The sequence below is a fragment of the Pongo pygmaeus genome, chromosome 10, assembly GCF_028885625.2.
Source record: "Pongo pygmaeus isolate AG05252 chromosome 10, NHGRI_mPonPyg2-v2.0_pri, whole genome shotgun sequence".
Lineage (NCBI taxonomy): Eukaryota > Metazoa > Chordata > Mammalia > Primates > Hominidae > Pongo > Pongo pygmaeus.
The window spans coordinates 130,692,965-130,715,035 of record NC_072383.2 but is presented as its reverse complement, the minus strand read 5'-3'; the positions used below and the strand labels follow the sequence as shown (position 1 = coordinate 130,715,035).

Sequence of the window (22,071 nt, the reverse complement as noted above, 5' to 3'; positions counted from 1 at the left end):
CCATTTCGCAGACAAAGAAACTGAGGCCCAAAGAAATGAAGTAACTTATGGGAGGTCCTGGAGCGGGCAAGTGGCAGAGCCAGGGTCAGAGCCCGAGCAGGCGCTGGTGTGGATTGAACTCGTGCAAGCTGCGTACAGGCTGCCCCCCCCGAGTGGGAGATCTTGGGAGAGGGCAGGGGGTGAGGTTCAAGGGTAACCCTTGCCTTTATTCAGCTTCTCCTCGTGCCGGACAGCATGGCTTCCCCTCCTTCCCAGGCCTCCTGCTCCACCACCCCAAATTGCAGCTGGTACTGTCAGGACTGAGGTCTCATTCTACGGACAGGGAAACTGAGGCTCGGCCCCATTTACCAGAACCGGTCTCAGGGAAGTGGTGCCCCTCCCCTCCTGTGAGGGCCAACCCCCCCGCCCCACCTCCTTCCCTGGGTACTCTGGCCCATCCTGTCCCTGCTGCCCTCAGAGCCTCCCTGGCCCGGTCTGAACAGGGAGATTCCACACCTGCTTCAGATGACCTTAGTTCGGACTGATGGGATCACCTGTAGGAGGAGCCCTGGAGTGCGGGGACTTTCACGGCACATCCCGGATTGTTTTTTTTTTTGCTCTGTTGCCCAGGCTGGAGTGCAGTGGCACCATCTCGGCTCACTGTAACCTCTGCCTCCTAAGTTCAAATGATTCTCCTGTCTCAGCCTCCTGAGTAGATGGGATTTCAAGCGTGCACAACCGTGCCCAGCTAATTTTTGTATTTTTAGTAGAGACAGGGTTTCACCATGTTGGCCAGGCTGGTCTTGAACTTCAGGTGATCAGCCTGCCTTGGCTGAGCCACCGTGCGGCCATGATTTTTCAGCGTTGCAAAGCTGATGGGGGAAGAATGATTTCTTGTGGGGCTTGGATCTCAGCCGCTTTCAGATGTCTGAATGGGGTGGCAGGCTTGAAGGGAACACAGCAGCCATGGTGCCAGGCAGCTGCTTTGAGGAAGGTCAAATTCTCGACGTCTAACCAAGCATCTCCAGTTCACCAGCCGCCACCAGGCCTTTCTGGGGAGAACCGTGGCCTGCCTGTAAGGCCCTTCTCACGTTTGTACACCCCAAGCCACTGTCGCCCAAGCTCTATAAACAAGCCATCTCCCTTCACTGCCAGCAAGCCCCGCGGTGAAGCCTCTTGCCAGCACCGAGCTACAGCCCCTCGACAGCGTCCTGTTCCAAGTGTCAGATATGTATGAGCCCCGTGACGCAGTGGGGGCACTGGCCGCATTGCCTCTTCTGAGCCCTCGACCCAGCTTTGCCTGCTATCCACCCTCCTTTCCTCTGACTTCAGCACCTCTGATTTCCTGTAGAGAATCCCTTCCGGCCCAGGGCTTCAGCTCACTTCCCTGCCCCTGGCCCCATGATCAGTTCCTGACCCAGAATCCAGAGAGAGGTGGCCTTGGGACCGTTGGTTGAGAAAGAGTCTGTCTCTGGCTGGGCCTGCTGAGCGGGAAGGATGCACGGGAACTGCCCTGGGCTGTCTTTGCCCCACACAGGATGGAGTGAGAGAAACCGCGTTCTGACGCTGTTGCTGTGCGACTTGGTCCAGCCCTGCCTGACTTTGGCACACGCTGGGACGCCACCGTTTCCTGAGCCCTTACCCATACGCTTCCTTTCCTTGACTACAGCCGCTTTGGCTGGGTCTCTGCTCTGGAAACCAGGTTGTCCTGATGCACTTGGTCAAAATCCCGGATGAGGCCATGCGCGGTGGCTCACGCCTGTAATCCCAGCACTTTGGGAGGCTGAATTGCAGGCGGATCGCTGGAGCTCAGGAGTTTGAGACCAGACTGATGAATATGGCGAAACCCATGTTTCTACTAAAAATATAAAAAATAGCTGTGCATGGTGGTGTGTGCCTGCGGTCCCAGCTACTTGGGAGGCTGAGGTGGAAGGATCACTTAAGCACAGGAATTCCAGCAAGACAGAGCAAGACCCTGCCAAGAAAAAGAAAGAAAGAGAGAGAGAGAAAGAAAGAGAGAGAGAGAAAGAAAAAGAAAGAGAAAGAGAAAGAGAAAGAAAAAGAGTAAGAAAGAGGGGAGGGAGGGAGGAAGGAAGGAAGGAAAAAGAAAAATCACGTATTATCATCTGCGGAGGAGGGTGTGGGGAGTGGGCACTCAGGCTCCTGGTACAGCCCCTCAGGAGGGCCACCAGGTAGCAGCTATTATGATTCAAGAAGCACATGTTCTGCGGCCAGAATTCTTGGTGTCTGCTCTAGAGGAACACTTCCGTCTTTGCACGGGAAGGCTAATGCAAGCATGGTGTTGCAGCGTGATTTGTAATAGGAAAGAATTCGGAAACTGCCCACGTGCCCCCCCATGGCCGACTGGCTGATCCAGGGCCATGTGTCCTGCTGGCTGTGGCCAAGGGCATGGGTAGGGGCTGGAGTCCCACCTGCACCCTGTTTATGGATCCATGGCCTCACCGTGGGGCCATAGCACATGAGGAATCAGACACCTTTCCAAGACCCACAAAGCTGCTGTGTAAGCTGGTGGCTGTCCTGGGCTGACAACACTGGGATATGACCCAAAGACAGAAGCCAGGAAGAAGGGATTTGATCCAAGTGTATCAGCAGGGCCACTCAGACATATTGCTGGATCTTTTTCTTTTTTGAGACGGCGTTTTGCTCTGTCACCCAGGCTGGAGTGCAGTGGTGCGATCTCGGCTCACTGCAATCCCCGCCTCCCAGATTCAAGCGATTCTCCTGCCTCAGCCTTCCAAGTAGCTGGGATTACAGACACCTGCCACCATGCCCAGCTACTTTTTATATTTTTAGTAGAGACGGGGTTTCACCATGTTGGCCAGGCTGGTTTCAAATGCCAACCTGACTTCAGGTGATCCACCCACCTTGGCCTCCCAAAGTGCTGGGATTACAGGTGTGTCACCGTGCCCAGCCTCAGACATATTGTTGAGCAAATTAAACAATTTATGAGAAACAAGAAAAGCAGAAAGCAGAAGACCCACAATAACCATATATTGTATTTATGTTTACCACGTGCACACATACACACGTTGCATCACATCTTCTGAGCCCCTTGATCCAGCCTTGCCTGCTATCCATCTCCCTTACCCTGCAATTTCCTTTAGAAAAGCCACCTTTGTCCCTGTCAGCCCAGGGTTTAGTGATGCTGCCCCATGCCTGGAGCGTTAAACCCAGGCTGGGCCCATCAGCTCATTTCCAGCCCCTGGCTGGAGACTCAGGTAGCGTTGTCTGTGGACCACAAAGATGGGCAAATGACAGGTGGGCACTATTGTTGGAGCTCTGTGGGGCACACACTTGGGGCTCCTAGCTGTGACATGAAGGTTCTAGGAAAGCCAGAGGTGCCCAGCCCTGGTTTGTAGCCATCCGGGTGCAGACACTCCGATGGGCAGCCCCCAGGTGGCCCTGCCCACGGTTGCTCCTGTGGGGACCCAGGACCCTCGTGTCAGGCAGTGAGGAGGGGGTGCTGTGTCCCTGGTTGTATCGCTCAGGGTGAATTCCATTCAAGGCTCTTTGGGTGTAAGTGACAGGAAGCCCAGTGCAGAGAGGCCTGAGCACAAAGCACTATGTTTGGCTTATGTCACCCATTTCAGAGATGGGCTCTCCCTGGACCCTATGCCAGCCCCAGCCTGGTCAGTCTTCTCCTCAGCCCAGCGTCTTCGAAGTCCTGGTTCCACATCCTCATGCACTGGTACCTAGCTTCCCTGCTGCCACAAACAACACCAATGGAGGTCCTCAGCCCCTTGTTGTTGACTTTTAAATGTTAATTAATTAATTAATTATTTTTGAGATGGAGTCTCGCTCTGTCGCCCAGGTGGGAGTGCAGTGGCGCGATCTCAGCTCACTGCAGCCTCTGCCTCCTGTATGAGTCCGTTCTCACACTGCCGCAAACGACTACCTGAGACTGAGTAATTTATAAAGAGAAGAGGTTTGACTCATAGTTCCACAGGCTGTACAGGAAGCGTGGCTGGGGAGACCTCAGGAAACTCTCAAGGCGGAAGGTGAAGGGGAGGCAGGTGCGTCTCACGCGGCCAGAGCAGGAGAAGGCGAAGAGGGAAGGGCTACACACTTTTACACAACCAGCTCTCGTGAGAACTCACTACCACGAGAGCAGCAAGGGGGAACTCTGCCCCCCACGAGCCAATCACCTCCCAGCAGGCTCTCCTCCAACACACGGGGCTTACATTTCAACATGAGATTCGGTCGGGGACCCAGAACCAAACCACATCAACCCCACGCCCTGTAGCCCCGCATGAGTGGGTTCTGGGCCCCCTGCTCTTAGCGTCCCCTGAGCTGGTCTCCATCACTAGAGCTGTACCCACCAGCTCCTTGTTGCTGGCCGAGCGCTGCCTAGGTCTGTCCCCTCCAGCCCAGCGGAGGTGCCCAGGCAGCCCAGGCTCCCTGGACATCCCAGGGTGAGCCGCAGACCGGGCACTCACACCGGAGTCCAAGCGCAGCCGCCTCTCTTCATGCTCTCCACCTAGAAGCCTGGGTGCCTTATGTATGTGTGTATGTATGTATGTGTGTATGTATGTATGTATGTGTGTGTGTATGTATGTGTGTATTTATTTCAGGATGTCTGAATATGCCTTTATCCCAGAAGTGCTCATTCAGAACAATAATGAGAAAACAAAATCTCTTCATCTTGACTTTATTAAAGTTAACAAATATTGCCTGTGTAAAATTTTCAAGTTCCTTAATTTCAGCTGTTTGTTGCAGGGGAAATAATCTACTGTCACTTCGTATGGCATTTGGGGAAATTAGCTTTGAAGCCCCATCCTGGGAAACCCTGCGGCAGAGGGACCATGGGAGGCAGTGCCCACCCGGGGCTCTGCAGAAGACGCTGCATGCCCTGTCACCCACCTGTGTGCAACTGAGGTCGGCCTCTGAGGCCTCACTGCACCTGAGGTGCTTTCCCACTGGACCCACGGGCTGTGGTGTGCGAGCAGGTTGGGCAGGTGGGTGGAGGCTTAGGCAGCTCAGCCACACCCCGGCAGGCTGGGGGCAGGTGTCCTTGTAGCAGACACAGGCAGAACAGAACACAGGTGTTCCTAGTTGACAGCTTTCTTTTTTTTTTTTTTGAGACGGAGTCTCACTGTCGCCCAGGCTGGAGTGCAGTGGTGCAATCTCGGCTCACTGCAATCTCTGCTTCCCAGGTTCAAGTGATTCTCTTGCCTCCTGAGTAGCACGTGCCATCACGCCCAGCTAATTTTTGTATTTTAAGTAGAGATGGGGGTTTTGCTATCTTGTCCAGGCTGGTCTTGAACTCCTGACCTCAGGTGATCCACCCACCTCGGCCCCACAAAGTGTTGGGATTACAGGTATGAGCCAACGCACCCAGCCCCTAGATGACATCTTTTGAGGCACAGTTTTTGTGTGTGTGTTATTGTTTATTTTTTATTTCTATTTATAATATGAAAATACAGAACACTTCATGAATTTTTGTGTCATCCTTGTGCAGAGGCCATGCTAATCTCTGTGTCGTTCCAATTTGAGTATAGGTGCTGCTGAAGTGAGCACTCTGTTGTTTTTTAAAAATAAAGTTCTAAATTTTTAGAAGTTAAATTTACAGAAAATCTATAAAGATAGAAAAGTTCCCACGTATCTTTTTATTTTTTATCTTATTTTTTATTTTTGAGAAGAGTTTTGCTCTTGTTGCCCAGGCTGGAGTGCAATGGCATGATCTTGGCTCACCACAACCTCCACCTCCCGGGTTCAAGCAATTCTCCTGCCTCAGCCTCCCGAGTAGCTGGGATTACAGCAATGCGCCACCACGCCCAGCTAATTTTGTATTTTTAGTAGAGACGGGGTTTCTCCATGTTAGTCGGGCTGGTCTCGAACTCCTGACCTCAGGTGATCCACCCGCCTTGGCCTCCCAAAGTGTTGGGATTACATGCGTGAGCCACTGCGCCCCGCCGCGTGTATCTTTTTAAAAGATAAATGTTATTGTGTGCATTTAAGGTGTACATTGTGATGTTGTAGGGTACGTATATGCAGTAAATTGGTGACCACAGCGGAACGGGTGGGTTTTGCATCATCTCACAGGCACCTGTCTTCTCCCGTAGCCAGAGCAGCCGTGATCCATGCATTAGCAAACACCTGGAGCATAATTATTCTCTGTAGCCCTCAGGTGCACACAAGCCCTTTTGAAGGGGCTCACCCTGTCGCCCCCTGTTTTATTCTCTGTCTTTATATATTTGATCCCCACCTTTTTATTTATTTATTTATTTTTTTGAGACAGGTTCTTGCTCTCTTGCCCAGGCTGGAGTGCAGTGGTACGATCACGGCTCACTGCAGCCTCAACCTCCTGGGCTCAAGCAATCCTCCCGCCTTAGCTTCCCAGATAGCTGGGACCACAGGTGCACACCACCACACTGAGCTAATTTTAAAAACATTTTTGTAGAGATGGGGTTTTGCTATGTTACCCAGGCTGGTCTCAAAACTCCTGAGCTCAAGTGATCCTCCCACCTTGACGTCCGAAAATGCTGAGATTACAGGTGTGAGCCACTGCACCCAATGCCCCCGCCTGCCTTTCTTTATTTATTTTAAAGATTCTGCATATTAATGAGCTCCTGTGATGTTTCTTTCTGTGTCTGGCTTGTCTTGCTGGCATCGTGACCCCTAGTCCATCCATGTGGCAAATGCAGGATCTCCTCTGTTTTTAAGGCTGAACAATAGTCCCTCATCTCTCTCCACATGATCATATACACCACAGTCTCCTTATCTGTCCGGCCACTGGTGGATGCCCAGGTAGTTCCCCGCTTTGGCCGCTGTGGGTAGTGCTGTGGTGGACGTGTGAGTGTGGACGCCTGGATGGGTGGTGAGCTGGATTCCTTCGGGTACAGGCCCAGGGGAAGGACTGTCAGGCCCTGTGGCAGTTCTATTTTTAATTTCCATAATGGCTGAAGTGCCCATACACCTTACACCCACTCTCCTCTGTAATTAACCTTTTATCTTATCATGGTACACTGGTCGCAGTGAATGAACCGTAATGATACATTGTCATTAAGCATAATCCGCAGGTTATTCAGGTTCCCTGAGTTTTTCTCTAATGTCCTTTTTTTCTGTGCCAGGGCCCCGTCTGGATCTCATGTGACATTTATTTATTTATAAAATGTATTGTTATTAGTATTATTTTGATACAGAGTTTCACTCTTGTTGCCCAGGCTGGAGTGCAGTGGCATGATCTCGGCTCATGCAACCTCTGCCTCCCGGGTTCAAGTGATTCTTCTGCCTTAGCCTCGCTAGTAGCTGGGATTACAGGCACCCGCCACCACGCCCAGCTAATTTTTTGTATTTTTAGTAGAGATGGGGTTTCACTGTGTTGGCCATGCTGGTCTTGAACTCCTGACCTCAGGTGATCCGCCCGCCTCAGCCTCCCAAAGTGCTGGGATTATAGGCATGAGCCACCGCACCCGGCCCTCAACTGGGGATTTTGTTTGTGTTGAGCACATTCTTACTTTCTGCAACTATAAGGTTGTGTGTTTCCTGCCCCAGTCCTTGTTTTGTGTTTTGTTTGTTTGGTTTGCTTTTTTTTGGTTGGTTTGTTTTTGAGGCATGGTCTCGCTTTGTTGCTCAGACTAAAGTGCAGCGGCATGATCATAGCTCACTGCAGCCTCGACCTCCTGGGTTCAAGCAGTCCTCCCACCTCAGCCTCCTGAGTAGCTGGGACCACAGGTGCATACCACCATGCCTGGGTAATTTTTTATTTTTAGTAGGGACAAGGTTGCCCAGGCTGGTCTCAAACTCTTGGGCTCAAGTGATCCTCCTGTCTTGGCCTCCCAAAGTGCTGGGATTACAGGCGTGAGCCACCATGCCTGGCCCTGGGTTCCTTGTATTGGAGAATGGAATTAGAACCTCCCAACCTAAATATGAAACAGAAGGAGGCTCTCTAGAGGATATGAATATTTATTTGGGAGGGAATATGTGTGCCATAGTAAACTATGTGTATATTAAGGGGGGTAAAGGAAGAAAAAGGGTTTTAAAGGAAAATGAGGATGACATAATTGTTTTGAAATGTGTATATTAAGGGGGGTAAAGGAAGAAAATGGGTTTTAAAGGGAAATGAGGATGACATAATTGTTTTGAAATGTGTATATTAAAGGGGGTAAAGGAAGAAAGAGGGTTTTAAAGGAAAATGAGGATGACATAATTGTTTTGAAATGATTATCCTTGGCTACGAGGATGAATGACAAAATGGTGCCAGTCCAGGGTTGGACAGGCAGTTGCTGGGCAGATTTCCTTGCAGAAGTATTTTCTGGGCAAAGTTGTGTTTTTTGCAGTCTTTCGTGGTAGTTTTTATCAGGCATACAAGGCTGAGAACCCTCCCTTCATAATCTTCCCTGTGGCTATATTTGTCAGGTGATTTTTTTTTTTTTACAGTAATAACTCCATTTTGATTCTGAAAACTTTTCTCTTTCCCCTTTTTAAAAATATTTTTTAATTTTTTTTGAGATGGTGTCTCGCTCTGTTGCCCGGGCTGGAGTGCAGTGGCATGATCTCGGCTCACTGCAACCTCCGCCTCCCGTGTTCAAGCGATTCTCCTACCACAGCCTCCTGAGTAGCTGGGATTACAGGTGTGTGCCATCACGCCCAGCTAATTTTTGTATTTTTAGTAGAAATGGGGTTTCACCATATTGTTCAGGCTGGTCTCAAGCTCCTGACCTTGTGATCTGCCCACTTCAGCCTCCCAAAGTGCTGGGATTACAGGTGTGATCCACCATGCCTGGCCTCTTAAATTTTTAAAAAATAAATAAAGATGGAGTCTCCCTATGTTTCCCAGGCTGGTCTAAAACTCCTGGGCTCAAGGGAGCCTCCTGCCTTGGCCTCCCAAAATGTTGGGATTACAGGTGTGAGTCACTGCACCCAGGCAATTTTTTTTTTTTTTTTTTGAGACAGGGGACTCTGTTGTCCAGGCTGGAGTGCAGTGGCGTAATCATAGCTCACTGCAGCCTCCAGCTCCCAGGCTCAAGCAATCCTCCCACCTCCATCTCACAAGTAGCTGGGACCACAGGTGTGCACCCCCAGACCCAGCTAATTTTTAAGGTTTTTTTTTTGGCAGAGGCAGGGGTCTCACTATGTTGCTCAGGCTGGTCATGAACTCCTGGCCTCAAAAGATCCTCTTGCCTCAGCCTTCCAATGCACTGGGATTACAGGTGTGAGACACTGTGCTTGGCTATATTTCCCCCTTTGATCAAGATCTTTCTCAGGCAGCCAGATGTGGTGGCTCACGCCTGTAATCTCAGCACTTTGGGAGGCCAAGGCGAGTGGATCTTGAGGTCAGGAGTTTGAGACCAGCCTGGCCAACATGGTGAAACCTCATCTCTACTAAATCTACAAAAACGGGCCAGGCATGGTGGTGCGCGCCTGTGGTCCCAGCTACTCGGGAGGCTGAGGCAGGAGAATCTCTTGAATCTGGGAGGCAGAGGCTGCAGTGAGTTGAGATTGCGCCACTGCACTCCAGCCTGGGTAACAGAGCGAGACTGTCTCAAAAAAAAAAAAAAAAAAAAAAAGCCAGGCGAGACGGCTCATGCCTGTAATCACAGCACTTTGGGAGGCTGAGGCAAGCAGATCACCTGAGGTCAGGAGTTCGAGGCCAGCCTGGCCAAAATGGTGAAACTCTGTCTCTACCAAAAATACAAAAATTAGCTGAGCATGGTGTTGCGTGCCTGCAGTCCCACCTACTTGGGAGTCTGAGGCAGGAGAATCGCTTGAACCCAGGAGGCGGAGCAGAGGTTGCAGTGAGCCAAGATCGCGCCATTGCATTCCAGCCTGGGCAACAAAGTGAGACTCCTTTAAAAAAAAAAAAAAAAAAAAACTTTCTCAGGCATCACTGATCAGTCTTCCTGTACTTAGCTTTTTTGTTTTTTGTTGTTTTTTTGAGATGGAGTCTCACTCTGTCACCTACGATGGAGTGCAGTGGCACAATCTTGGCTCACTACAACCTCCGATCCGCCTCCTGGGTTCAAGCGATTCTCCTGACTTGGCCTTCTGAGTAGCTGGGATTACAGACGCCCGCCATCACACCTGGCTAAGTTTTGTATTTTCACTAGAGATGGGTTTTCACCATGTTGGTCAGGCTGGTCTCAAACTCCCGACCTCAGGTGATCTGCCTGCCTCAACCTCCCAAAGTGCTGGGATTACAGGCATGAGCCACCGTGCCCGGCCCTGTACTTAGGTTTTGATGTCCCAGGGTGTCCTGGTTGCTGGTCTTGCCCCACATCGGGTGGAGTTACGGCGGGTGGTGACTAGGAGTCAATGTCAAAACCCTTTTAGCCACAGTTGAGCAATAAGGGAGGTTTGGAGGGTGTGGTTCCTGGGCTAAGTCCCCCTGGGACCCGTTACTGAGTTCAGTTTTGTCTGCTTTGGAGTCCCTTGCTGTCATCTTGACGCGCTGGGCCAGCATGATTCTGCTAGGAGTTGTACTTCAAAATTTAACAAGGAACAAACGCAAAGCTTAAAAAGGGGAAATGCAAGGTAAAATTAATAGTAATGTGGCAATCCCAGTTTGCATAATGGCTTTGTCACGAACCCAGGCGTAAAGGCAACCAAGGGAATAAATCAGATGACCACATGGTGGGTGACACCGGCTACGACCCTGTGGCCTGTTTTCTTATTTTGTGCATGTGGGTCTCAGCTTTCCCAGAGGAGTTTCTCCAGGTACAGCACGTGGTGTTAGCAACAGCACAGGCATTTCCTTACTTAACCAGCAGAGACTAAGGGATCTCCTGGGTCAGGTTCTGTGGAGTTCCAGCAGAAGCCATGGATCGTGGAAGTTCAGCGACACCACTGTCCTGCCCCATGGGAGAGGTGGGCACTGAGATGGGTACGAGCGTCATCGTGACAGGAGTCCTGTTCTGGCGTCTGGGGAAAGCCGTCTACAGCATGAAACGTCCTATTCGCGACCTGGTTTGCCGTTTGAATGTCTCTGATTATGGCACTGGGGGGTACAGTGAACTTTTTGTGTGGCCCACACATCAGACGCAAGGCTCCTTTTGGAGAATTCATCTAGTTTTAGCTGATAGGACTTCAGGAACAGAGAAGTTTCCATTTTTAGTAATTCTATGGAAGAAAGTTAGATTAGATGAATCTAGAAGAATGTAGGTGTTACGCGCGTCTGTATAAGAGGCCACCTGAACAGGCTTAGTGTGAGCAACAAGGCTGTTTATTCACTTGGGTGCAAGGGGGCTGAGTCAGAAAGGAGTCAGCAAAGGGTGGTGGGCTTATCATTGGTTCTTATAGGTTTGGGATAGGATAGGTGGTGGAGTCAGCAGCAATTTTTTCGGGCAGGGGAGGATGTTACAAAGTACATTCATAAGAGCGGGAGGGTGTATTGTCACAGGGGCGGGGAGGAATGTTACAAAGTACATTCACAAGGACACGGAATATCACAAAGTACATTATCACAAGGGTGGGGGAATGTCACGATGGCTTGACCATGATGCGCCCAGCTCAGAGGACCTTACACTAGTGTTTAGTGTAGTCTACAAGTAGGTAATAAGAACTTGAAAATGATGTATAGGACTGCAATCTCCAATAGCAGGTATATAATAGCAATTCTTCAGAAACAGAACTTTTTTCCCTTCATTGGTCATATAGGAACCTCAGATTTAAAAACCTCCTGGGACTAGGAAGCCAAGACAGATTTTATTCACAGTCTTAAGGCTTTGGGCCTGCCGGGATGTGACTGTTTTCATTTACTCACCATATGGCTGAGAGTCCTGGACGCCAGGCATGCTAAGTACATTTTCTTTTCTTTTTTTTTTTTTTTTGAGATATAGTCTCGCTCATCACCCAGGCTGGAGTGCAGTGGCGCGATCTCAGCTCGCTGCAACCTCTGCCTCCCAGACTCAAGGGATTCTCCTACTTCAGCCTCCTGAGTAGCTGGGATTACAGGCATGCGCCACCACACCCGGCTAATTTTTGTATTTTTAGTAGAGATGGGGGTTTCACCACGTTGGCCAGGCTGGTCTCAAACTCCTGACCTCAGGAGATCCGCCTGCCTCAGCCTCCCAAAGTGCTGGGATTACAGGCGTGAGCCACTGCTCTTGGCCCTGTGTACATTTTCAAATATCACATTTTAGTCAATGCCTTGACCATGTGGGGCCAGGTACGGTGGCTCATGCCTGTAATCCCAGCACTTTGGGAGGACAAGGTGGGCGGATCACCTGAGATCAGGAGTTCAAGACCAGTCTGGCCAAGATGGTGAAACCTCATCTCTACTAAAAACTAAAAAAATTAGCCGAGTGCGGTGGCAGGCGCCTGTAATCCCAGCTAGTCAGGAGGCTGAGGCAGGAGAATCGCTTGAACCTGGGAGGCAGAGGTTGCAGTGAGCTGAGATAGCGCCACTGCACTCCAGCCTGGGCAACAAGAGCGAAACTCCACCTCAAAAAAAAAAAAAAAAAAAAAAAAAAATCCTGTCTTTTTTTTTTTTTTGACGGAGTCTCTCTCTGTTGCCCGAGCTGGAGTGCGGTGGTGCCATCTCGGCTCACTGCAACCTCTGCCTCCCGGATTCACGCCCTTCTCCTGCCTCAGCCTCCCGAGTAGCTGGGATTACAGGTGCCTGCCACCACGCCCGGCTAATTTTTTTTCTGTATTTTTTAGTAGAGACGGGGTTTCACCATATTGGCCAGGCTGGTTTCGAATTCATGACCTCACGTGATCTGCCCGCCTTGGCCTCCCAAAGTGCTGGGATTACAGGCGTGAGCCACCACGCCCGGCCAAAAAATATCCTGTCTTACATGTTGTTAGATTCCTTTGGGGGTTCAGTGCTATTTCCACCTAATAGAGGTCTGTAGCAATGTCAATGTTCAACCCCATCCTGGGTGGCATGGGATCACTCTCCATGGTTCACATCCTTGTAGAAACCATCAGTCATCATCTTTTTGTAGGTTTGACAAACGCTCTTTCGAATCCAGAAAAGTCAAGTAGAGAAGGAAAGTAAGGGGCCACTTACTGTGCCTCGAATCACAGGACTGCGGTGGACCGGCCTCGTTAAGACCCGTGGATGTCTTCAGCAAGAAACTCGGAGAGGCCCCTAAAGATATTGCCAGGGAGGAAAGAAAGAAAACTTCAGTCACTCCTTCCTAAGCTGTCACGACTACTCTTTTAAATGGCCCCACGCTTGGATTTCCATCACCACAACTGGGGGAGCCTGGGCGAGTGCGCTTTCCCTCACTGCACCTCCCGTTGGAGTCCAGGCTGCTGTGCCCTCCTTAGACTGTTGGGATGATGAGCCGACGGTGAACTCCCACCACCTGTACCTGTGAAGGGAGCTCTGGCTGAGGGGCTTTGCTGGCTTTGGGTCGGGGGCTGCCATAGTTCTGTGTTGAGGAGATGGTGTGGACTGCGGCAGAGCCAAGCCTGAGCCCCACGCCAGGATGAGTGAGTGCCTGGAAAGCATTCTGATTTCCAGCCTGGTGTATCTTCCTTCCATTACACTGAAAGTTTTACCCAACAGCTCGTTTAAGTTTTTTTTCTTTTTGAGGTGGGGTCTCGCTCTGTCGCCCAGGCGATCCTCCCACCTCAGCCTCCCAAGGAGCTGGGACTACAGGCACACACCACCACATCCTGCTCTTTTTTTTTTTTTTAAATTTTATAGAGATGGGGTTTTGCCACGTTGTCCAGGCTGGTCTCAAACTCCTGGGTTCAAGCTATCCACCTACCTCAGCCTCACAAAATGCTAGGATTATTGGTGTGAGCCATCATGCCTGGCCAAGTTTTGTTTTGTTTTGTTAAATTTTAAATTTAATTTTATTTTTAGAGTTGGGATCTTGCTCTGTGGCCCAGGCTGGTCTCAAATTCTTAGCTTTGAGCCATCCTCCCACCTGGGCCTTTCTAAGCAGTGGAATTACAGTTGTGAGCCACTGTGCCTGACCTCACTGAGGTTTTTATCACAGAATGATATCAAAAGCGCCATGCCCATAGTTTTGTAGGTAGTGAGTGCTGTTGTTAGGACATGCTCCTGGTTAGTTTGGCGTCAGATACTGTATTTTTCCATGTTTCTACACTGAGCTTGGCCTTGTGTGACTTCTGCAAAATATCCACTTCTCTACCCTCTTTGTTCTCTGCCAGTTGTAATTTCTTGAGTCATTTCATTTTTGTTGCAGGAAATCAGGTTTTTTTTTTTTTGATGGAGTCTTGCTCTGTTGTTGCCCAGGCTGGAGTCTAGTGGTGCGATCTCGGCTCACTGCAATCTCCCTCTCCCGGGTTCAAGCGATTCTCCTGCCTCAGCCTCCCGAGTAGCTGGGATTACAGGTGCCTGCCACCACACCTGACTAATTTTTGTATTTTTAGTAGAGACGGGGTTTCACCATGTTGGCCAGGCTGGTCTCAAACTCCTGACCTCAAGTGATTCACCTGCCTTGGCCTCCCAAAGTGCTGAGATTACAGGTGTGGCCACCGCGCCCGGCAGGAAATCAGGTTTTAAGAGACTTGCCTGTGAGTGAGTGTGACGGCTGGAGGCTCTCAACACTGCAGATTGCTGTAAATGAAGACTGTGGAATGGCGAATCTCACTGTTCATGTGGGGCCGTCAGACTGATCATCTGTACATAATCTATAGGATATTCACATTAATATATTTACATAAATATAACTTTAAAGAAGATTTACTATAACAGCTAAAATTATGACTAATGATATTAGATTTTAAGTTTTATACAATTTTGAAACATTATTTATTTATTTGAGACGGAGTCTCGTTCTGTCGCTCAGTCTGGAATGCAGTGGCACAATCTTGGCTCACTGCAACCTCCGCCTCCCGGGTTAAAGTGATTCTCCTGCCTCAGCCTCCTGAATAGCTGGGATTACAGGTGTGCACCACCACGCCTGGCTGATTTTTGTATTTTTAGTAGAGATGGGGTTTCACCATGTTGGCCAGGCTGGTCTTGAACTCCTGACCTCAGGTGATCCACCCACTTCAGCCTCCCAAAATGCTGGAATTACAGGTGTGAGCCACCACGCCCAGCCATGAAACATTTGTATTAATAACATAAATGTAACTGACAGAATGCCTAATATAATTTATTATTTGATAATGTCTCTCACATAATTTACTAAATAAGCCTAATCATTTAATGCCTCTACAAAATGAGAGAAGTTTTTAAGGTTCTCCTGGGGCCCAACTAGAAAATCCCAAAGTTAAGCCTAGGTCAGAAAAACTTAATTTAGAATTTTGTTCTTGGAGAAGCTGCTAAAGATGTCAGAAGGTTTAAAACAATTGAACGAAACGTGATCATAGGTCATTCTGAAATAACAGTCGTTTATTTCACTGAAGTGATAATCAAAAGACTTTGAAAGCAAGACAGAGATAGTTATACAGCACTGGCTGCGGCAGCACAGACACTAAAATTGGAGCGACAGAGGAGTTAGCAGGGCCCTTGCACAAGGATGACATGCAAATTCGTGAAGACTTCCATATTTTTTAAAATAATAAAATTATAAATATTAAAAAATTGTTTTTTGGCCAAGTGCGGTGGCTCACTCCTGTAATCCCAGCACTTTGGGAGGCCAATGGGGGGTGGATCACCTGAGGTCAGGAGTTTGAGACCAGCCTGGGCAACATGGCAAAACCCCATCTTTACCAAAAAATACAAAAATTAGCCAGGTGTGGTCGTGGGCACCTGTAATCCCAGCTACTCGGGAGGCTGAGGCAGGAGAATTGCTTGAACCCAGGAGGCAGAGGTTGCAGTGAGCAGAGATTGTGCTACTCCACTCCAGCTGGGGCAACAGAGCGAGATTCCGTCTCAAAAAAAAAAAAAAAACTCACCATTTCAGGGTGTACACTTCCACGCATTTAGGACATTTACAAGGTTGTGCAGACGCCACCTCGTGAATGTCCTAAACTCCACCGCACTCCAACCTGGGCAATAGAGCCAGACCTTGTCTCAAGGAAAAAAAAAGAGTTTTTTTAAAAAGTTTACATGGATGTAACCTTTTGTTTATTTTTGTTTATTTTTTTCCAGACAGGGTCTTAATATGTTGTTGCTCAGGCTAGAATGCAGTGCTGCAATCTCAGCTCACTGCAACCTCCACCTCTTGGGCTCAAGTGATCCTCCCACCTCAGCCTCCCAAACAGCTGTGCACCACCACACCTGGCTAATTTTTTGTTTATTTTTTGTAGAGATGGAGTCTCACTATGTTGCCCAGGCTGGTCTCAAACTCCCAGGTTTAAGCAATCCTCCTGCCTCAGCCTCCCAAAGTGCTGGGTTTACAAGTGTGAGCTGCCACACCCACTCGTCTTTCTTACAACAATTACAAAAAATATTGGCTGGAATGCCAAAGCTGTGAGTTTTATCTCAACCCCATTAGAAAAGTCAGCAGATTCAAAGTAAGCAGAAAAAAATAGGGAACTTAGAAGGCTCTCCACGTTAGCTCTATAGTTGAAGGCTTTTTTTTTTTATGAGACTGTTTGAATAATGATAATTTGAGCTTTTAATTTTTCTTGATGTAATTTGTCCACCAGTTAAAAAAATGTGCATGAGAATAGGCTATAATATGTAGGTGTCTGGAGTCCCAGAAAACTTGGCATGTCTTCATATTTAAGAATCCCATTCTGTTTCTTATTAGTATCTTTAGAGCAAAGAAAATTCTGTAAATCCTGTCAGAGAATGTTTGGAGTTTGACCAGTGTTTTAGATGGTGGTGACTGGCCCAGCAGCTTTAAAAAAGTTTTTTCTTTGTATCTTCTAGTACATATTTTTTCCAATTATGAATTCAATGTGGAACCCAGTGGTTTTTAATTAGCCACCCTGTGCCCACCATTTAGAATGTTTATTTTTGTTCTTGGAAGATTTTTAGAAACAAAGAAGGGAAAATGGCCAAATCATGCATGTAACCAAACTATAATCAGGATTTGCAAAAAATTTTGACCCAGGCATGTAGATCAAATGAAATATTCAGCTAGGAGCAGTGACCAAAAGTGAGTTTACCAGAGAAGACCTCGCACCTCGCACCTTGCAGACAGAATCTGAGTTCTCTAGAAACCAGAAAGACACTTGTCTTTCTTTTTTGATCCTAGGAGGAATGTAAGGGCCTTTATTAAGGCAACCTTATAACCAAACCAAATCTGGAATACAGTGGAGAGCTTCTACCTAAAAAGAGGGAGGCCTGGCCTGAGAGAAGATTCAGCAGGGCAGAAAAGGCAAGAGGCAGAAGTGAACAGCTCAGGTGGGAATTGCCAGTTCTAAGAGCCATGGCTTCCTTCCAACAGTGACCACTTTTCAGGTCCCACTTCTGACACCATTTATCTCAACTGAAATATCAGGGAGAGGCTTTTTAAAAGAAAACTGACATGGAGTTTCACTCTTGTTGCCCAGGCTGGAGTGTAGTGGCGTGATCTTGGCTCACTGCAACGTCTGCCTCCTGGGTTCAAGAGATTCTCCTGCCTCAGCCTCCCGAGTAACTGGGATTACAGGCATGCACCACCACACCCGGCTAGTTTTGTATTTTTAGTAAAGATGGGGTGTCTCCATGTTGGTCAGGCTGGTCTCGAACTCCTGACCTCAGGTGATCCACCCACCTTGGCCTCCCAAAGTGCTGGGATTACAGGTGTGAGCCACCATGCCTGGCATGAAAATGATATTTATTTGGGAATGGGGAATTCCAGTGGGAATACGTGTGCCATAGTGAACTATGTGCATTATTGGGGGTGGGGGGTGGGGGTGAAGGAAGATGAAGCCTTTACAGAACGAATGAGGAAGATGACATAATTGTTTTGAGGTAATTATCTTTGGTGGGCTGGGCACAGTGGCTCACGCCTGTAATCCCAGCACTTTGGAAGGCTGAGGTGGGCGGATCACCTGAAGTCGGGAGTTCGAGACCAGCCTGACCAACATGGAGAAAACCCATCTCTACTAAAAAATACAAAATTAGCCAGGTGTGATAGTGCAGGCCTGTAATCCCAGCTACTTGGGAGGCAGAGGCAGGAGAATCGCTTGAACCCAGGAGGCAGAGGTTTCAATGAGCCAAGATTGCACCATTGCACTCCAGCCTGGGCAACAAGAGTGAAAATCCATCTCAAAAAAAAAATTATCTTTGGCTACAAAGATCAATAACAAAGGCAATGCCAGTCCAAGATTAGACAGGCAATTGCTGGGTAGATATTTTCACAATAGTTTTGTGTAAGGTTTCAATGGCCTTTGAGCAAGGTTGTGTTTTTTGCACTTTTTTCATTTTTTTCTTTTCGTTTTTTTCATGAGTCCATCTCAGTCCATTTTTGCAGTCTTTTCTGATAGTTTTTGTTTTCAGGCATTTATGCACGAGAGCCTGTCTCTTCATGGTCTTCCTGAGGCCTGTTTGCCAGAGTGTTTGGTTTTATTTGGTTTTTTAAAACAGAAGTGATTCTGACAACAACTTTCACAAAATCAAGATCTCGGCACTAGGTGTGTTTGTTGCTGCTTGGACCTCACTGGTCAGCTGAAAGAAATGTGTGTGTACTAAGCCCTGCACATACACATACACAAATATTTTCCTGTGCAACCACCTGTAGCTCTGTTCAGCTGCACATGAGTTCGCACTGACGTCTCCAACCCTCCTGCATCACCACATGGACCATGCTAACCTCTCCCCTTGCTTATCCGCCACCCTGGGAGTCTCTTTGTCCCTCTCTCTTGCTCTCCCCTCTTCCCAACTGTGGAGCCCAGGAAGCAGCTTTCTGAGTCCCTCTGGGGCCTCCCGCTGCTCTGTGCACTCTTGCCCAGGCCCCCTCTGCTGTGGACTTGACTCGGGCCTCTCTGCTTCCAGCCTCCCCACCCTGCTCTCCCGAAAGCATATTCTGAGAGCTCTCTGAAGCACACGCAGGCCTGAGGCTGAGCCCTCTTTTGCGTCCCTATCTTCCCAGGATACTGCTTGGGGAAAGGACATGCTTGGGATCCATCTGTCAGCTGAATGGAGGCCGGGTGGTGCCTGGCTGGCACCCAGAGGGCACTTCATCCGCATGCATGCTAAGCCCCTGCGGGGTGCCAGGCTCTCCGCTTTCCTGGGAGCTGGGGCCAATCTCCGAAGAAAACAGACCTGCCACCCTCCAGAAGCTGGTGGGTCCTGGGTGGTGGTGGCCGAAAGGGACACTGGCTACTGCAAGCTTGTTTCTGCTTTTGCACAATTTTTTTTTTTTTTTTGAGATGGAGTCTCACTCTGTTGCCCAGGCTGGAGGGCAGTGGTGCAGTCTTGGCTCACCGCCACCTCCGCCTCCCGGGTTCAAGTGATTTTCCTGCCTCAGCCTCCCAAGTAGCTGGGATTACAGCCGCCCGACACTATGCCTGGCTAGTTTTTGTATTTTTAGTAGAGACGGGGTTTCACTATGTTGGCCAGGCTGGCCTCGAACTCCTGACCTCAGGTGATTCACCTGCCTTGGCCTCCCAAAATGCTGGGATTACAGGCGTGAGCCACCGCACCAGGCCGCACAATTTTTCAAGAGCTGGCAGGACCTGCTGTACTCGGAAAGAAACCTGGGTTATTTCCAGATTAGGTTAAAGCCAGCATCAGCTGGCCTTGTTTCCATGGTCCTCTGGTAACCCACGGCAGAATCCGTCCAAGGGGAAGACAGAGGTGGCTCAGCTCTGCAGAGTTTGAGATGTGAATCAACGGAAAATCGTCTGCAGTGCTTTCTCAAACTCTTTTTCAACATTTGACTTTCATGTTTCCCTAAGCTGCCCCGGCTGAATAGCTAATGAACTTGTAATTAAAGCAACTTTTCACATGGTGAAGAGCCGCATTCCACCACCCGCTCGGGCTCTCAGTCCGGGGCTGGAACCCAGCCCGGTGCAGCAGGTGTGCAATCCCTGACGCTCGTGTTTATGGAGTGGGAAGAACGGCTGGCCCTCCAGGACGCTGTGCACCTTCTTGCGGGAACACCTTCTTGGGGGCTGACCTGGCCCCACGAGGTACACCAGGGTGCTGGCTGCTTTCAGCCAGGGGAAGAGAGGCCGTATTGTGCTCAGTGAAAGCCCGATTCCTGCAATTTGAATTCTGAAAGGAGTTGAAAAAAGGCGTAGGCAGCCTGGGCCTCGTGCTGCACCGGTGCTGGGATGGTCGTCGATGCGTCCCTCCTGCTCTGGGACCCTCTGGAGCGGCCGGGGCCCCAGCCCTCCCTGCCCTCCAGGGAACCGCCCGCGCCTGGCGGTGATTCCCGTGGTTGGGGCAGGAGAACTGGCTTCTGCTGCTCACGGGAAAGGAGCCTAAGGCAGCGCTTAGATCTCCAGTCAAAGGGGGGCAGCGGCGAGGCTCTGCCCGGACAACGCAGGAGGCGAAAGCAACTGGGAGGCGCCAGGTTGTCCAGGCAGCTCCCTGCAGCTGAGGAAACTGAGGCGGAAGAGGCCCGGGCAGGGAGCGGCAGCTCAGGGCGGGTCGTCCCCTGCCTCACACGCCACCCACACAGCCTTCTGTTTCCAGGTCCCGGCGGGGTGCATGCTTTACCGAGAAGGTTCTGTCTGGCTTGAGTAACGTTTCTAAGACGCCAACTGGAAACAGTTAAAAGATCGAATACAAATGTTTCTCTCTCTTTTTTTTTTTTTTTTTTTTGAGACAGGGTCTCACACTCACCGAGGCTGGAGTACAGTGGTGGGATCTCGGCTGACTGCAACCTCCACCTTCCGGGTTCAAGTGATTCTCCCACCTCAGCCTCCTGAGTAGCTGGGATTACAGGCGCCCGCCATCACGCCCAGCTAATTTTTTGTATTTTTAGTAGAGACGGGGTTTCACCATGTTGGCCAGGCTGGTCTTGAACTCCTGACCTCAGGCGATCCATCCGCCTCGGCCTCCCAAAGTGCTGGGATTACAGGTGTGAGCCACCACGCCCAGCCACAAATGTCTCTTTAAAAAGTTTATTATGAGGCACACGGATCATGCAGACAGGAGTTCGAGACCAGCATGACCAACATGGCGAAACCCTGTCTCTACTAAAAATACAAAAATTAGCCAGGGGTGGCACGGCCTGTAATCCCAGCTACTCAGGAGGCTGAGGCAGGGGAATCCCTTGAACCCAGGAGGCGGAGGTTGCAGTGAGTCGAGATTGTGCCACTGTACTCCAGCCTGGGCGACAGATGGAGACTCCATCTCAAAAAAACAAAGCAAAAAGCAAAAATTAGCTTGGCGTGGTGGCAGGCACCTGTAATCCCAGCTACTCAGGGGGCTGAGGCAGGAGAATTGCTTGAACCCAGGAGGTGGAGGTTGCAGTGAGCCAAGATCGCGCCATTGCACTGCAGCCTGGGTGACAAGAGGGAAACTCTGTCTCAAAAAAAAAAAGTTTTCAGTGTATTCACAGAGTTGTGCAACCATCACCAGCCTGTTTTAGAATGTTTTTAGCACTTCAAAAAGAACCTTGCAGCCATCAGCAGTCACTCCTCATTTCTCCCCAATCCCCCCAGCCCTAGGCAACCACTAGTGCTTATGAATGTACCTATTCTGGACATTTCACATAAATGGGATCTTAGGTAGATGCTGAGGAGCAGGATTGCCAGGTTGCATGTTCAACCTTTTGAGGAAGAGCCGGACTGTTTCCAAAGCACTGTACCATTTTACATCCCACCTGGAGTGTATGAGCGTTCCAATTTCTCCAACACCCCCGACTCTTGCCAACACCTGTGCTGTCTTCTTGATTACAGACGTCCTAACGGGTGTGTGGTGGCGCCTCACTGCCGTCTGCTTGATTACGGCCGTCGTAACGGGTGTGTGGCGGCGCCTCACTGCCGTCTGCTTGATTACGGCCGTCGTAACGGGTGTGTGGCGGCGCCTCACTGCCGTCTGCTTGATTACGGCCGTCGTAACGGGTGTGTGGCGGCGCCTCACTGCCGTCTGCTTGATTACGGCCGTCGTAACGGGTGTGTGGCGGCGCCTCACTGCCGTCTGCTTGATTACGGCCGTCGTAACGGGTGTGTGGCGGCGCCTCACTGCCGTCTGCTTGATTACGGCCGTCGTAACGGGTGTGTGGCGGCGCCTCACTGCCGTCTGCTTGATTACGGCCGTCGTAACGGGTGTGTGGCGGCGCCTCACTGCCGTCTGCTTGATTACGGCCGTCGTAACGGGTGTGTGGCGGCGCCTCACTGCCGTCTGCTTGATTACGGCCGTCGTAACGGGTG

At 49.8% G+C, this 22,071-nt stretch overlaps 1 long non-coding RNA gene and 2 other non-coding genes across 3 annotated transcripts; 1 reads left to right on the top strand and 2 right to left on the bottom strand.

The window, feature by feature from the left end:
• Positions 1–5,413: 5,413 nt before the first annotated feature.
• On the bottom strand, positions 5,414–5,517 carry LOC129010972 (U6 spliceosomal RNA). Its single transcript, XR_008493122.1, has one exon. It is a non-coding gene; the product is annotated as a U6 spliceosomal RNA (small nuclear RNA).
• A 4,815-nt stretch (positions 5,518–10,332) lies between these two features.
• Positions 10,333–21,682, bottom strand: LOC129010508 (uncharacterized). Its single transcript, XR_008493014.1, has 3 exons — positions 21,522–21,682; positions 12,953–13,033; positions 10,333–11,058 (listed from the first exon to the last, which is right to left on the bottom strand). It is a non-coding gene; the product is annotated as an uncharacterized LOC129010508 (long non-coding RNA).
• Positions 15,318–15,421, top strand: LOC129011017 (U6 spliceosomal RNA). The gene has a single exon (XR_008493160.1). It is a non-coding gene; the product is annotated as a U6 spliceosomal RNA (small nuclear RNA).
• Positions 21,683–22,071: the final 389 nt, after the last annotated feature.